At 35.6% G+C, this 16,726-nt stretch overlaps 1 long non-coding RNA gene across 2 annotated transcripts; it reads right to left on the bottom strand.

Moving 5' to 3' along the window:
- Positions 1–809: 809 nt before the first annotated feature.
- LOC306803377 lies at positions 810–13,837 on the bottom strand. Of its 2 annotated transcripts, none has more exons than XR_013774616.1 (4): positions 13,760–13,837; positions 11,645–11,788; positions 10,112–10,233; positions 810–1,172 (listed from the first exon to the last, which is right to left on the bottom strand). It is a non-coding gene; the product is annotated as an uncharacterized lncRNA (long non-coding RNA). The 2 variants fall into 2 exon arrangements; XR_013774617.1 differs by lacking the exon at positions 810–1,172 and adding an exon at positions 8,871–9,015.
- Between the last annotated feature and the right edge of the window lie 2,889 nt (positions 13,838–16,726).

The raw sequence follows: 16,726 nt of genomic DNA, 5'->3' as shown, positions 1-16,726 counted from the left end.
TTATTTTTACAGATTTTTTCACTTTTACATTATGCAATGTGAATAAAAAAAAGTAATGTAGAGCAAAAGCTGAATAACAATCTTTTATATGTTCTTTGCACCTTTATAAATGCTGACAGTAGGTGAATTCAACAGCAGCAGTTTAAACATTTGATTCTGTGAATTAGATTTTTTCTCAAAGTAAACTTAAAAATACATATCCAGGGGAGCTCTAAGATCTATTGCATTTCTACCATATAACATTCAAAAAATTCATAATATACATAAAAGTACAAAAAAAATGTTACTTTTGTCTTCTGTTCCAGTAGAAGAAGGGGGGAAAAAAAACCCCAGCTAACAGTCCTTTCACCATCAAGACATGAGCCACTTCTTCAAACAAGTACTTTAAAGAATAGATAGCAGTTTTGCTGTATTGTAAAGGTCAAAAGATTGCTTCAGCCAAGCCATACAAGAAATATTAATGTCATTATGTCTGGTTAGGGAGTCCTCACTATATTTGCACAGTTTCTTTTGTATTTAATTTTCATTATTTGTGTTAACATGTTACATGATCTGCAGAAAAATCACATTTAATAAAAAACTGTAAATTTTTTTTTAATATTATTTTTTACCCTACTTCCACATTTTCCAAGAATTTAGTCTTAGGAAGAGCTTTTTTTCCAACAGATTTTTATTTTAAAGGAACTGAAAATGTAGTTCATAAAAATCTATCCACCTGAGTCAATATTTCCACAACCTCTTGCTTTGGCAATAGGGTTTGATATTGACATACCAAGACTTTCACAGACTCTTATATGAAGACTCTTAGACTGAATAATTTGCATGAATCACATGTTTAAGCATGGAAAGCATAGAAAGTGCAGAGAAAACAGTTGTGAGCTCCAGAATTCACGAGACTTTGCAAGCTCAGATAAATTTTATGGTAAATTTTCCTCATGAGAAGATCAAGTGGTGGCAGTTTAACTTGGAAGTCTTGGAGTAATGGTTAAACATACAAGCACTAAACACAGAGATCTCATCTATCTCTGGAAAATTTTACATATATAAAAATGATGAATGGCCTTTATCTTGACCTGTGAGTTCATTTTCATCTCATTTTCTTCTCCCCTGCCCTGCTGGGGGGGAAGTAATAGAGTGTCTTGGTGGGCATGTGGCAGCCACTGAAGGTCAACCTACCACAGAAAGATATTGCATGTATTACTTTGTAGGAAGTATTAATTCAACAAATAGCTTTCTATTAAAACTTCATCCAATTTAATAGTATTTGAAACTGTAAGAAAAATTAATCTCTAATGCAAATCACTAAATTTGGACTTGATCAGCAGTGGATTTACTTCATTGAATATAATACTTGTCTGATGGAGGTAATGAACTTTTTTCACTGAAGTTTACAGAGTTTATGTTTCCTATTTATCACTGACAAATGTGTGGTTATAATCAAGTGAAGAAAATATAATATTCACAGTTTGGAAAAACTAGTTGTAGAAAGACTGAGATATTAGTTTGGAAAAAACTGAAGTGTTCTCCTCTCTCTCTTCACTCTCACTTTTGGATCTTTTTCATTAAATTAGTTGCCTCTGTTTAATCTAAAAAAAAAATACAAAATAATATTGTTTAATATCCTGTGTGCCATACTGATTTCCTGTGCTAAACTAACTTAAATTCTGTAATGTTTTTCTATTCACTCAAGTTGTACTGACCATAATTCACATACATCTGATACTGCCGTCAGACACTTTAATTGTATTTATGTTTATGAGCTTCTGCTTTGTCTCTGATTTCTAAAAATGACATAAAATGTAGCAAGAAATCTTTCAAATGGAAAGTGTGTAGTAATTAAGTTCAACTTATTTTTCACAATATTTAAACTTAGACTTGGCAGTTTTTGATCACTTTTTTGACATTCATTATTTCAAGCTGTTGTAGAGCTGTGGTTGAGAAACAAAACACAACCTGAGCAGGTGGATTGTGGGCTACACTCTCATTTTTATTTCAGAAACAAATGGTTTTGTCTTTACTAAAACAAGTGTATTGAATATGTGCATATATGCACCTGAGTAAGTGTGTGCAAAATACATTTGCATAAACACATATATAATATTTATTTCAATGTGTAATTCTGAGGAATAAAGGCAATCTGAAGGTGATACTTTTCAGTTTTATGTCAAGCAAACTAGAAAGTTTTGGTGACCTCTGTCTTTATCAAGGTTCTATCTGGAGGTGTTTCATATGTGTTAATTAGCTTAAGATTAAAAGGTGATTTTTGTTTTTTTAAAGTTCTCAAAAGAAACTCATTGCCACATATTATCAAGCACCAGAAAGCTAAAGAAGTTTCTAAGACAATGATTTGATATTAAAAAATGCTTTCTGATAAATGATAAGGGCATAGCAAGCTTAGAGTTAGACTATTGCTTCTGTAGCTCTGGGTTGATTCTATAAACGTAAAATTTTAGTGCATCTTCTTTTTAAGCTTTATTTAGAAACAAACAAAAAAGCCCTGCAACAAACAAGCAAATGAATAAGTAAAATCAGAATTTTAAACAGGTGCAAAACATAGTTTTAGACAGAGATATTTTTTTATCTCCAGAAAACTTTTGTCAAGAATATTTTAAAAGCAACTTTACTGAGCTTTGCATGAGGTATTCAAGTCTTTGATAAACTTGTGTTCACTGAGCTTTGATAACAATAATGGTGGTATTTTTGTGGTCTACATAATGAAATGTATTTCAGAATATTTTTCTTCATTCACAGAGATATTACTCTTTTAAACTTCTTCTGACACAGCTATAATGATTTTTAAGTTATTTTCTTTTTGCCAGAAGACTATATGAATCCAGTTTAAAGCTAATTAAACACAAAACAGTGAAAAAGTTTCATGTGATGATGGGTCTGTCATTAAAGGCTTTGGAAAGCTTTAAAATTTGACCTTAAATGGAGGTTTAGCTCATTACTGGTTTTCAGAGCCGGATATTTTTCAAAAATCAAGGCTGAACACGGCTTTCTTCAGTCTCTTAAAATAAATAATCCATGGTCTTTTCATAGCTAAAAGTGCACAGATTAGACCTTTAAACCACCAGGTGGTGTCAGCTATTAAACGTTACTTCAAACAGTAGCCAGTTCAAGTACTCATATCAGCTCAAGGTGTGACCACCACATCTAGCTATTCTAATCAAAATCAGGAGATCCATAAGAATACTGCACAGAAGTAAAACAAACCTTTGGTTTGTGCTGTCAAGTGAATTGTCTATTGAGACTGTTCTGAGTGCTTGTTATCCCTACCAGTTCAAATGTGTGCAATATATATTCAAAATTTGCATTAAGTTTACTCTTTTTACAATGACCTTGAAACAGTGTCCCTCTCATTTCAGTAGTTCTCCACTACATTGCAAAAACAGAAATAAGGAAAAAAAACCTACAGTCAGTCTATCAGAAGTAGCCTCTGGTAAAACTAAATCCCACTCTACTTATTTTTGCCACTGGATTTAGACAACTCCCCCTTATCACTGAATGTGGAAAAAAATTGTCCTTTTATTAGCACTAGATAAGTAAAGAATAGCAATTATGCAATTGCAGTATAACATTTATGCATGGTGATGTATACTATTATTTATATTTGTGTGAACACCAAATATTTCTATTTCAGAGCCTCATACAGGTTCTCTAGGGAAAATAAATAATAATTAAACTAATAAAAAAATGAACCCAAGCCTACTAATGATATTCAAAAGTTAGGGCCAGAGGATCCTCCATCAAGAACAGAGAAAAAGATGTTTCACAACTAGTCCCTGAGGACTTTGTCTGCCAAAGGGAATCCTACACATCGAGCATCTCTATTGCCATTTGTTTGCCATCATTTCTGGCCTCAGCCTTGGGGGTGGTTGCTGCCAGCAGCAGCCCAACAGAGATGCATTTCTGGAGCAGAGTGCTGAGGCCAGAGGAAGGCAGATACCCTTGGGTATCCAGGGTATCCAAAGATCCCAGGGTCAGTTGACAGGGGAGGGGAACCTTGATGCATCCCTCTCCTGCTAATTTAGTGTCAGGGTCAGCAAGAGATGGCCAAAGCCTGGAGAGGAATTGAAGGTCAGCAGATTATCTGAAGAGCAGAACAAAGGAATTCCAGTCACTCCAGCCAGTAAGTCATCTTAATTGGGATCCAACTCAAATGCCTCTATGCAAATGTACGTAGCAAGGAGAATTGGAGGAGTTAGAGATTTATGTGCCTACAAGGCTGTGACCTTACTGACATCACAGAGATGTGGTGTAATGGCTTATATCTCTGGACAATACAGAATTAAATCAGGCCAAGGATGTCAAAGTCAACACAAAAAACTTCTATATCTACATTGGTGATAAAAGAAAGGGTAAGGAAAATGTGGGCCCTCTACAGAGGGAAACAGGACACCTGGTTATCCAGGACATGGAAAAGACTTTCACAGAATAACAGAATCAATTAGGTTGAAAAGACCTCTGAGGTCTTCAAGTCCAGCCTGTGCCAAGCACCAGCTTGTCAACTAGATCATGGCACTGAGTTCCCAGTCTGCTCTTAAACGCCTCTAAAGATGGTAATTCCAGTGATTCCACCACTTCCTTGTGCAGTCCATTGCAATGTCCAACCACGCTTCCTGGGAAGAAATTGCTCCTAATGTCCAGCCTTAATCTCTCCTGGTGCAGCTGGAGACTATATTCTCTCATCCTGCTTCTGATTGCTTGGCAGAAGAGGCTGACCTTCACCTGGCAACATCCTCCTGTCAGAGAGTTGAAGAGACTGTTGAGGTCATACCTGACCCTTTTCTGGTCCAGGCTTTCAGCAACCTGGTCTAGGGGAAAGCATAACTGTCTATGGCAATGGGATGAGAACCAGATGATCCCTAGTGTTTCCTCCAGCAAAACCATTCTATAATTTTGTGATTCAGTCTAAGGTGCAAGAGACACAGCCAGGCACAAAAAATCTGCCATGAGGCTCAGGGATGAACTAAATGTTGCTCTGCAAGAGAGGGACTGGGTGGCAGCCCCCAAGAAGCTTTCCCTCACAGCTTTCCCTCAGCCAGCTCATCACAGAGGTCTGCAGTTCACTGAGCTGTGATGGCTTAGAGCTGGGCTAGCACATGCAGCTCTGGGAAGGGATAGATGTGTCAGGGACTGATAATGTCCCTGGGGTCCCAAAGAATCCATTCAGCCACCTGGAAAGCCCACCTTAGTCTGCACCCTGCCCTGCAGCTTGAGCTTTCTGTGAGCATGGTGATGGAAATGTCTTTCTTTTCCTTTCCTTTTCATTAAAGCTTGAAGGGAAGAAAAATCCAAAAGGGATTGCTAAGGACTTATTTAAAATTAATAAAGATGACTTCAGTATATTGAAAACTGGTCATATATCTCTGATGTTACAAATAATAGGCAGAAACAGCTACAGTAAGTGGAATAAATTTGATAACACTTTAAGTAGATTAGCCAGAGAAGAACATATTGTGTGCTTGCAAGAATAAGAATAAGAAGGCAGAGAGAGAGACTCTCAAAAGCAGTTTAATTCTCAGAGCACCAGAGGCTGAACACTAGAACTTGCAAAAAATCACATTTGTCTTTTTTAACACATTTCTCTTAAGTTTTCTATGATAGTACGCATCATGAAATTAAGCTGGATTTTGTAATATCCAGTTAATATCTGATGTTATAAGAGGTGTGGAAAACATTATAAAAGAAAAATGCCTTGTCCCAATGTCCCTGGACAAGGAGGCAGCAGCATCCTGTCACTGATGCCTAACATCTAATGTATGAAAACTATTGCAAAGACAGTAGGTGCTCTCTTTGTCTATATACTAACTGCAGTGCCAGGAGATGGAAAAACTTATTTATCTTCTTTTTTTTGATCACTGGAATAAAACACTCTCCATGGGAAATGATAATTCTGTACTTTTCTGCATATTTCTGACATATGGATAAATAATTAAGAAAGTGTTTCCTTTTATCAATGTCAAAAAGTTAGGAATGTCTCAGGACTGCTGCTTTGAAAGACTTTTACATGAGAGTTTGTAAAAGTGCCAAAATGAAAAGTTTCTCTCCACAGGGAAGAAGTAGAAAATGACAAGTCTGTTTCTACAATTTCTCTGCAAACTTCTTTAAGTCTACCTGGAAAATAAACTCAGCAAGTTAAAGGACAGTTCATCTGTCATTAATCATTCAGGTTTTTCACCTCTTTACAGTCTGCCAGCCTGGTTGCTAGACATTTAATATTGTATTTTCCACTACTAGCTGAATTTAGAATACCAACTAATTTTATCCTGTACCTATGACAGGGAAGCAACATTTTGTACTTCTACGATTTATTCATTATATGAATCATCAACCCATGTGCTCTTGCAATCCATAATCTGAAATAAAGGCCATTTAAAGTGCAGGTATATATCAGCTTGTGTAACCAAGTTGCCATGCAGGTTGTCCCACTCCATAAATACCATCACTGGGACTCAAAGTAGATTTCTGTTTCTGCTGGCTGCTTTCTGACCCCTGGCCCCTAACTTTGCATGCTGAAAATGTCATTTTAGCAAGGCTACCAAAATTGTTAATACTGATACAGCTGCCTTGCCAATAGCAACAGTATTGTTACATTGCAAAGTCACCACAGGTGAAATTGGAGTAGCCTCTTCCAAAAAATTTGCTCTTGAAAGCTGTGTTTGCAATATGTAGTTAAACCCCTTCAGTTGGCCTAAAATGAGATAGAAATCCATTCAGACTCACAGTGCAGTTTTATCTTTTTCCCCAGTGCTGGCAAAGCCCTTGCTCCTGTCAGACAGAAGCTGTGAGCCCCTAACTCTGCAGTGGACAATGTTAAAAAGACCAGTATAGCTGAGCCAGCAAGGATAGCATCAAAATATTCTGCTCATCTCATGAAGGCCAGAACACTGGACACCCTCCTATGTTTGAGAAGGGGAAAGGAAATTCTCATACTGGGCAAAGCAAGAGACCCTTTCATGAGTACCTGCTACCAAAAATTTTAGCAGCTGCCTGTATCAGTAGAAATTTATCAAGAAAATGTTTGTTTCTACCTTCTTTGTGTCAGAGCCATTTGAATGCTGGCATCTGTTCACATTAGAAAAGACAACACATAAACCCCCCAGACACTTTAACACATTAAAATTAAACACACAGCTGCTTCCTGGTCTTTCTGCCTAGCACTAAGCTCTATCCCAGGTACTTCAGTGAGACAGGTCATCCCTTTTAGGTGTCATAGCCATTCCAATTAATTAAATTAAACAAAATGAAGAAGATGTATCTGTGTGCCTCTATTTTTTACTCCAAAATGCTGTCCATCTTTGGAACTTTAGCAGCCAGTTCTTCAGCAGCAGTAGCTTGTTTATGTTCATCACCTCCCACAGCTCCATTGGCCTCCAAGTTAACCAGAGAAGGACTGGTTTTTATGGTTTTAATTTCTAAGAGCTGCTTTTTGTCTCCTTGTTTTTAGTTAGATAGCTTGTTCTCCTAATGAAGAGCTGATTTAATGAGCACAGTAAATGCCAGATAATGTTGGAGAACTGACTCACAGCAGATGTACCTTGGAAAACAGTTGCTTGCCCCAAAGGTTGCAAAGTTAGAAACTATTTCCTTTACCTTAATGCTAAAGGCTTTGGATGCCAAATCAAGGTGATAGCCCTGCTGCAATTTCTGAAAGAGTGGCATACACTGGGAAATGATTCACTAAAGCCAAAAGCCAAAGACATTTGGCTAAATAAAATGTGGGATACTCTAAATCCCAGGAGCTTCCTTACAAAAAAGCATTGAGTTACAAAAGAGCTGGAAGGACCAGACTACTTTGTTTTCTTTTAAAAGGTTGTTACATCTTGAAACTTTTATATGCACAACTGATTAAACAAAATATTATTTTTCACTATATTACACGTCCATTGGTGTGGCACTTTAAAACCTCCTTTCATGTGACAGTGAAGACAAAACCACCATGAGGATACACACACATCCCTCACTCAAACAAATGTCATATGGTAATTTGGGATATTTTTCTGTCCTTTTCTAATAAATTAAATGTTTGTATTTGAAGAGCTTTCTCTTTTCTAGATGAGCCATTTTCTGTTTGTTTATTCTGCAGTAATAGTATCTATTATTAATACAAAGAAGAGGATTATCAATAATGTCAAATCTAGCTTTTCTTAAGATAACTAAGGTATCTAATCTGTTGCTGTCAAATTCAGAATTGACACATAGTATTATGTTTCTAAATGTCAACAGATGATAGTGGCAGCTTCACCACATTTCCCAAAGTTCATATAGAGAGTCCAAAGCCTTAAAGGAACCATCCACAAAATTTAAAGCAACTGAACTCTTGGGTCTTGGCTGTTAGTATCCATAAGTGGTGTCCCATTTGATTACTATTTGTGAATTTTCATAAATAATAAATATCCCATGGATTTCAGAGTTTATGGGAAAATACTAGAAACACTTTTTCTGTTATCTACGTATCTACATTCTGAAATAGCTCTCATTTATTTTGCTCTTCAATAATTCTTATTCTGCCCAAAAATACTTTCAATCTCCTTAAAATCTTTATTTCCCTGTGTTTGTGTCTTTGTCTCTTACAATATTGCATATACTGCCTTGGAATGTCTCTGCTCTCTCTGGGCATAATCTGGTTTGTCATGTTTCCCTCTCCTAGATCTGTGAATTCATCTGACCATACAATCCACTATATCTAGTTTGGAAAACCTGATTGGCTAAACAAAACAAACCAAACAAAACAAACAAAAAACAAAACAAAAACAAACAAACAAAAAGCCAAAACAACCAGCCAAGCAAACATACAAAAAAAAATAATCTGATTTTGGTTTACAGCTGACAATAACTTACAAGTGTTTGGTTTAGATCTGTTTTAAGGTTCATCATTAAACATTGCTCCTTTGTGAGTTGACAGGCTGTTCATTCTCTACTGAAGATGATTTGATAGTTTTCTTTCCAACTGCCACAGAAATCCAACCAAACATCAGAATTCCCTGGGAGGTTTGAAACAGTATGGACCTGAAAGAATTACTATTTGTAGGTCTTCCAAATTTTTATTTCTGTAGCAGAGTACGTGAAAGTCTTTTAAGATCTAGATTTCCTAATTCTAAGCCAGACCATATGAGTAGCTCAAATCCCAGTGTTTAGGGACAGCATAAAGCATGAGCTCAGCACTCTCGGGCCATTTGCCTCCATATGAAAACTATTAAGTCAACTAAACAACAAATAAGAGCCATAGATTCAGTTCCATCACAAAACAAACTTCTTTTGACAAATGTAGTGCAGCAGGACATTTCTTTTTCAACTTCACTAGTATCCCATTCTGTTGAACATTCAATGTAATAAAACGTTCAACCTTGTGATGAAAACATAGATTACAACACAGAGTACACATGGATCAAACAAACACTGCTGCTCCAGAACAGCTTTATAAATTAAATGAAGTGTGCTGAAACTTTGGCTTGTTGACAGATATTGATAGATGCTAGAGATCTGGGAGCTCATCTGAAATTGATCTAGACTATGTAAACAACCACATCTAAACCAGCAGAAATTATGTGTAGAAACTTCCATTAATTTTCAAAATGTCAGAGGAGCTGAAGCTTAAATGCTTTCTCATTCAGCTGGCACCATTAAGGTAAGATGTGCTTCTCGATTCAGCAAAAAAATCCAAACATACAAACAAACAAACTAAAACTCAGAAGGCTTTTTCAAACCCCTACAAAATTTGTCTATATTATAACAGCTATTTCCCCATTTCACACTCTCAGGTTATTTGCTTCCTGTAAAACTCAAGGTTTACCTTGAGTTTTACTAAATTGCACTGTTTTAAGTCAGTAAGTTCCTGAACTTCAGAATTGTCTTCATAAGGTCAAAATATCACTGAAAGCAAGAAAAATGGATATAAGCTGGACTTTGTAGAGGTCTCCTGAAATAAGTATTTTGCTTTTGCAATCAAACTGAAAAAAAATCATATAGTTCCATTTAAACATTGGTTACATTATGTGAAAATTATTTCTGTGTAAATCAGTTTTTTGTCACATATAAATTAAGATAAAATTTTCTTGCAATTTGCCCAGCAGAACCTCAATACTTCCATGGAAATAAAACTGACCTGGCGAACTCTGAGATTCCTTATCAGGAGAGAAAGTCTTACTGTGGAACACGAGGCCTAGTGTTCTCTTTCCAAATCAAAATCAGAGGAGAGTTACTTATTATGTGTCTTCTTCCTAGAGACTAAAGAAAATTAAGAAATACATAAAGGTGATCTTAAGGAAAATAATAGAACATTTTGAACTTATCAAGCTAAGGCTCAGTAACAGTGTCTGCATATATCACATCTGCTAAACTGAAAGAGTTGCCATGCACTTTTTAAATTTTTGTTAAGCACAGCCAAGTTAATATATGAAAACAGGCAGAGATATCACTTAAATTTGGGGGTTTTTTTATTATAAACAGTTTTATTACCATTTTTCACTCCATTCTAATTTCAGAGACAATTAATTAATGTTGGAAATTAGTCTGACCAGATATAGGTGTTGGAATATTTTTTTCTTATCAGCATCAACACAAGAAAAGTAAAGCATATTGCAAAAGCATATAATGTGGCAACTGCCTTGCTTTACTTGCCTTATGTCCTAGTGAGGTTGCAAAAAAAGTGCCTCAGTGATAGAGCTAAGGTTTTACAATTAACAGGTTTACACAGAATGTCACCTACAGCATTATGAAGCACATGAGGTAAGCAAGCATAAAGATTTGGAAAGGACTATTTACTTTTCATGTATCTATAAACAGGCTCTGTTAATTCAGTGATAATTCCAAGGGAAAGATACTGCTGAATTTGAAACTGTAATTGCTAGAATTTTAAATTTTAGATATACTCATTAATAAATCCTTGGTTATAATTGTACCTCAATTTTACTACCCAGTGATTGAGAAAATGAAGCTCATTGCCTTGTTGAAATAGCCAGCTGAAGAAAAACATTGTCCTTTCCTTTCCCTTTCCTCTTTTCTTCTTTAAAAAAAAAAAATTAAATGTTTTTTTCTTGATTGCTACTATGTTTTCAATAGATGCAACAAATTTTGCTTCACCATTTCTGCAGTCAATTACTGACACCTTATTGCTTTGATTTAAATGAGAAATTCCTTTGGCTGAGCTGAGCAAAGCCGGAGCAAAACATTATTTTGTGGTTTCCCAGAGAGCAGAAGAGGGGAATTCTGTGGTTCACTGACAGACTGACCCTTCTTTGCCTTTTTCTTCTGAGGCCAGGTTCCCTTAAGGAGGTGGCAGTCTGAATGTCCCTGCCTGGCTTGTCCCTTCTGTGCCCATCCTGTCCCCTCACGAGTCACTGCTGCAGTGCTTGTGCAGCCACTGTCCCCATCCCTCAGGAGGAGGTGACTGCACAGCCATGGGAGCAATCCCAGCCCGGCCTGCCTGCTCAGTGGTACAGCCAAATTTGCTGTCACCAAAACAGAGGAGTTATTACAAGTCCAATCTCTACAGCTTCTCGAGAGCCTCCCAATGGTTTATGACAGACAGCTGCTTCTGAGCTCCTGTCAGGAGATGTGCTATAAGTAACTTGACAGCTAAATGATGCCTGAAGAAGAGGAGAAATGGATTAGGAGGACTTTAAAGATTTGGAATTACCTTAGACATCTCAGATTTTTGAGAATTCTGTGTAGATTGTTTTAAGAAACCAAGGAATGAAAACAACGGACAGTAGAAACTTCTCTGCTTGGCTGGCTGGAGCTGAGCAATTCCAGAAGGTGAGGTGTCATTCTAATGATAATCCTGAAAAGGGAAACAAGCAAATATTGAACATCTTGAATTTAGATTATCCTGCAAGACACTTTAAAAAAGAAAAGAGAAAACATAAAAGCAAAAAAAAAAAAAATAAAACAAACCAAAAAACACCTAGGAAATGTTCTTACAAGAATATTACTAAAAAACACATTTACTTAGTAAATATATTTATAAGTTTATGTGTGCAATATTGTAATGGTCTTGTTTTCATTCCATTTCAGTCAAAATTACTAGATCCTCAGGTGTCAATGGATATTGAAATTTTCAGACATAACCAAGAGGCATATGGGCATTGCTGTTCAAAAGGCTCAGAACTTATTAGTCTGTGTCCTGTTTCACATCAAATATTGATGCTTCAAATGTTTTGTCTCTTACAAACTTTGGGCTTGATTTATTTAGAAATAAATAATATATATAAGAATCATGGGAGGAAATTAAATTCTGGGCATGCTATTTATTAAAATTTTACTGACTACAAGGTGAGCAAGTTTGTGGAGTTATCTACCTTGAGAATTTTTAATTCCTCCTGAGTTGGTGATGTAGGGAAAAAAAGTAAATTTGGAATAGCAGTAGGATTTTAAGTAGCAATATAACAAAGCTTTAAGAATTGTTATTCCAGGAGTATGGTGACTTCAGCTGCAGGAATGCTGGAGTGCTGCCAGAATTTCACCAACTATTCCATTTAGGCTATGAAATGGGGCAGTGAAAACTTTGTGTGACATAGCACAAGACACTCTTTCTGCTAAAACAGCTGGAAGAAATTCCTGAATCACCTTCTGCCAACTCTTCTACTATGCAGACCAATATGTTTTCATTCAACTGTCCCTGATATTGAAACTTTTAGAAAGGTATCCTGGCTTGAAAAGGTGCTGAATCCATTGCCTCTCTTTGTAGGTATTCCAATATTTAATTGCCATTATTGTGAAAAGTGCATGCACTAATTTGGAATGTGTGAGCTCCAACAATTGCACATGTTGGTTTTTGTAGTGCCTTCCTTTTCTAAACAAACACTAATTCATGTCAGCATAAAGACAGAGTGAAGAAATGAATGAACATCTCCTTTGGGAAAGATTATTATTATTCATCAGTACTCAGAGCTGCTGATTAATATTTCATGGCTATCATTCAGACTACAGAAGGAGAGAAAGTCATAACCCATATGAGACATATTGGTCAAAAAAGCCAGGATTATTACTATTATTATTATTATTATTTATATAGAAGTTTTTTCTCATGCTACTTAGGACTGTTCAGAGACATATATAATATCTTTGATTCTATAAGCACAATCAGATAGAAATATGCCTGTCACATGTTTACATGCAGAAGGGAATGAGTAAAAGCTATCCATGAATATAAAAAATAATTTTTAAAATGACAAAGATTTTGCAGCAGATTTCCACATCTAATTGTGATAAAGAGAAATTAAAATGAAAAATAACTTTCGCATGAAAATTAGATAACTTTGATGAAATGAATTTAGTAGCATTCCATTTCTTAGTCTCAAAATTTGTACACATTTTCTCAAATTAACTTGTACAAAATTTCCTATGCAAATTGATTTGAAAAATAAGCTCATGGACATTTTTTTGACACATCATGGATTGCTTGTTCCATTTCTCAATTATTTGACAAAAAAATGAAACTAGAAAATAGGTGAGGTGGTGCTTTTCTTACCAGACATTGTCTTCCAGAAAGCTGAACATTCTCAATTTTTATAAGTGAGATGAGGCTGAAGATGGAGCTTTGATTTTTTTTTAATTTTTTAATTTATACTCACCTGCTTAACAAGCACTTCTTTCCCAAGATGCTACATTTCAAGAAAAGGAAACAGTTATATTAAGATTAGATGGCTGTTCTTTTCAAAAGACTGTGTGCAGTTTCAGCCACAATACATTGAGAGCAGGGCAACATTCACATAACAAAATGTTCACTGGGCTCAAACAAATTCTTTGTTACCTTTCTCTAAACAGCAATATTCAGGAATTAACTAGTTTGGTTCTGTCCTTTGAAAGCATCTGAGTACTGGTCAAAGAGCTAAAAGGGTTAAAAAATTGGTTACTTCAATTTTGACACATCACTGTAAGCCTTGACAAAGTTGAACTTCTTATATCTCGGTTTTGTTTGTTTTCAAAAATATGTTTAAAATATTTTCATTTTTATAACTAAATTTTGCTTTTATTGTCTAAGACTTTACAGCTATTTGAGTTGCAATGAAAAGCAAACATCTGGACCTAAAGAATTTCTAGGTTTCATACTTCGTGAAGGTTGAACTAGTACTGGTAGGAAATCTATTGTATTATTAATCCAATTCTATCAAAGGCATTACAGACAAATCTCAGCAGGAATATTTGGACACAGCTATCCAATAGCAATGAATCTCCAAATTTTAGGGCCACACATTCTCCACCTGTTTCCAAAGACTGTTCTAATGCAAAACTTGTCTTATTTCTGGTTGTATATTTGTTATATTTGAATTGCATTACTAAAGCTTTCATTTCAGGAGCACATTCCAAGCACAAAAGACCATGGTGTACAACTCGTTTTAGAAAAATATAACATATTTTTAGAGGTTTGCCTGCAAGAGATTTTATTCTTGATTAACTGAAGAAATCTACAAATTAATATTTTAGTCCAGGTCTTGAGGAAATCAGCAAATCTTCAAAGCCTTGAAGATAAGGTACTGTAGTTGCCATCAAAAATAATTTTTAAATTAGTGCACAAATTTGGCAAAAAAAATGTGTAAAGATTTTTTTTTCCCCCCACAAAGATACTGAGGAACTGGAGCCAAATTCTTAAGATGTATGAACAGAAGGAGCAGAACAGGAAAATACCCAGTTCTGCTCAATTTTTTATTACTCGGTCAAAGTAAGTCCTGAATATAAGTCAACACTAAAAGACAGAAAGCAAAATAAACATGAAAATTAAACAATATTACGATTAAGGCTTTCATACTTACAGAAAATATTTGTGACAATAAGTGAAGTTCCTAGAGAAGCTGTTGTACTAGAGAAACTTGTCATATTTTTTGTGGAAGACAAAGGTTGACATCCAAAGAACATGCAAAATATTACCATATTTCAAAGTAGCAGATTGTCATTGATAAAAAATCAAAATTCTGGCAAAACCAAATGTCATGGGTAAATCTTCCTTTGCCTTCACTGATATGCTTTTGTTTTTGTTTGAAAAAAATTATGGCAAATTCTTGTAGAAAATCACAGAATAGTTTAGATTGGAAGGGACCTTAAAGGCCACCTAGTTCCACCCCCACTGCCATGGACAGGGACACCCTCCCCTAGACCATGTTGCCCACAGCCCCATCCAACCTGGCCTTCAACACTTCCAAGGATGGGGCATCTACAACTTCTCCAGGCATCCTGTCTCAGTGCCTCACCACCTAAGCAATATTACAAAGAGAAATTATTTCCAAATGAAATAATGTTTTTAGATTGGGGTTGGGTTTTTTTTGCTTTATTTTGGTTTCTTTGTTTGTTTTTTTCTTAATTTTTCTAAGGTAGAAGCATGCAATCTATTAGATTAGGAGTTGAGAAGTAACTATTAACTTAAGGAAAAATGTAGGAAGAGCAAAAATTCTAGACAAGCAAAGACCAACATCAAAATAACAATTTTCTGGTTTATACAAGAAAGACAGAATAGCAAGAATAGGATGAAATTAGAAAACTCACTTTCTTGCTCCTTCCATGAAGAACACCAAAATACATTCTATTTCATGTAAAGGAGAAAAAATTAGCTCTAGGATAAGCTTTTATGAGTTGTTAAATATATTAGTTCATTCTAGACAATTTACAAATTCACAGGTTCCCTTCTTCCCAGAAGTGATTTTCCTTCCTCAACTCTCAAGTTCCTGCTATTCTACTAAATTTACAGCTGAAACCCCAGGCAATGTGGAAGTCTCCAAGGCAGCTGTAGCTGTTTCCATAATTCACAAGAACCACCCGAGGTCAGATGTTGCTTTGATCTTCTTGATTCCAAGGAAACATAATGTCACCTGAGCAGAGGGAAGAAATGACAGAGAAAGTACAGAAAACTATCAGGGGAATGTTCAGTTTCAGCTATAAGGGTTTGTAGTGGACTATTTGTGTTATTTTTGTATGCGGATTTCAAATAAATTTCATTTTATGAACATTAGAAATGCCCCTGAAACTATAAATGTGTTTCTTTGATATTGTAAATGGGTTTTAGGGAAAAAACCTCAAATGTTCTCTGTGAGGTAATTTAGGGAGAATTTTGCATCTCTGGAAATACGACATGTACAAAAATTCTTATTATTCTCGCATCACATAGGCATCTATTGGAAGACAGAATAATTCTGAAAATTTGACATCAGCAAAGGGGGAATCAGTCCTCTGTAAGGATGGGGAAGGCAATCTTCTTCCCATACATTCTTATCCTTTCAAATGGTGAAAACAGCATGGAAGTAGAACAGAGTTAACCATTCCAGGATCTCTACTTCCAAGCACATTTATTTTAAGCTTCCAGGTAGCCTGAAAGTCTAATCCAGGGAAATGTCAAACTCTTCCCCTGTTGTGCAGGATATCTTATTTTTCATATCCTGACACTATTAGTATTCTCTTTTTTCTGGATAGGCTTGTAGCAGGAAAACAGTTACTTGATGCATCATGGGTTAACTAACATAATCTTCAATTTTTCTACTGCAAGCCTTTGCAAAGCTCACTGCCCCTAATTGATTTATTGATTTATTCATAATGAGAAAACAGTGTGCATAAAGCAGATGCTAAACATAACGAGCCATAACTTTAAATCCAAATGGGATCAGTAGCATGGCTAACAGAAAATTATTGCTGTAATTTATTAAGATTTTAAAGGTGCCATGGTGGTAGGAATTGGTTCTTTCGTTAATAAACTCTGCAGTGCATGAAAATAACAGGGGCATCTTCTTTCCCT

This window comes from Erithacus rubecula, assembly GCF_903797595.1.
Source record: "Erithacus rubecula genome assembly, chromosome: 6".
NCBI classification, from domain to species: Eukaryota; Metazoa; Chordata; class Aves; order Passeriformes; family Muscicapidae; genus Erithacus; species Erithacus rubecula.
This window is presented reverse-complemented; position numbering and strand designations above follow the sequence as displayed.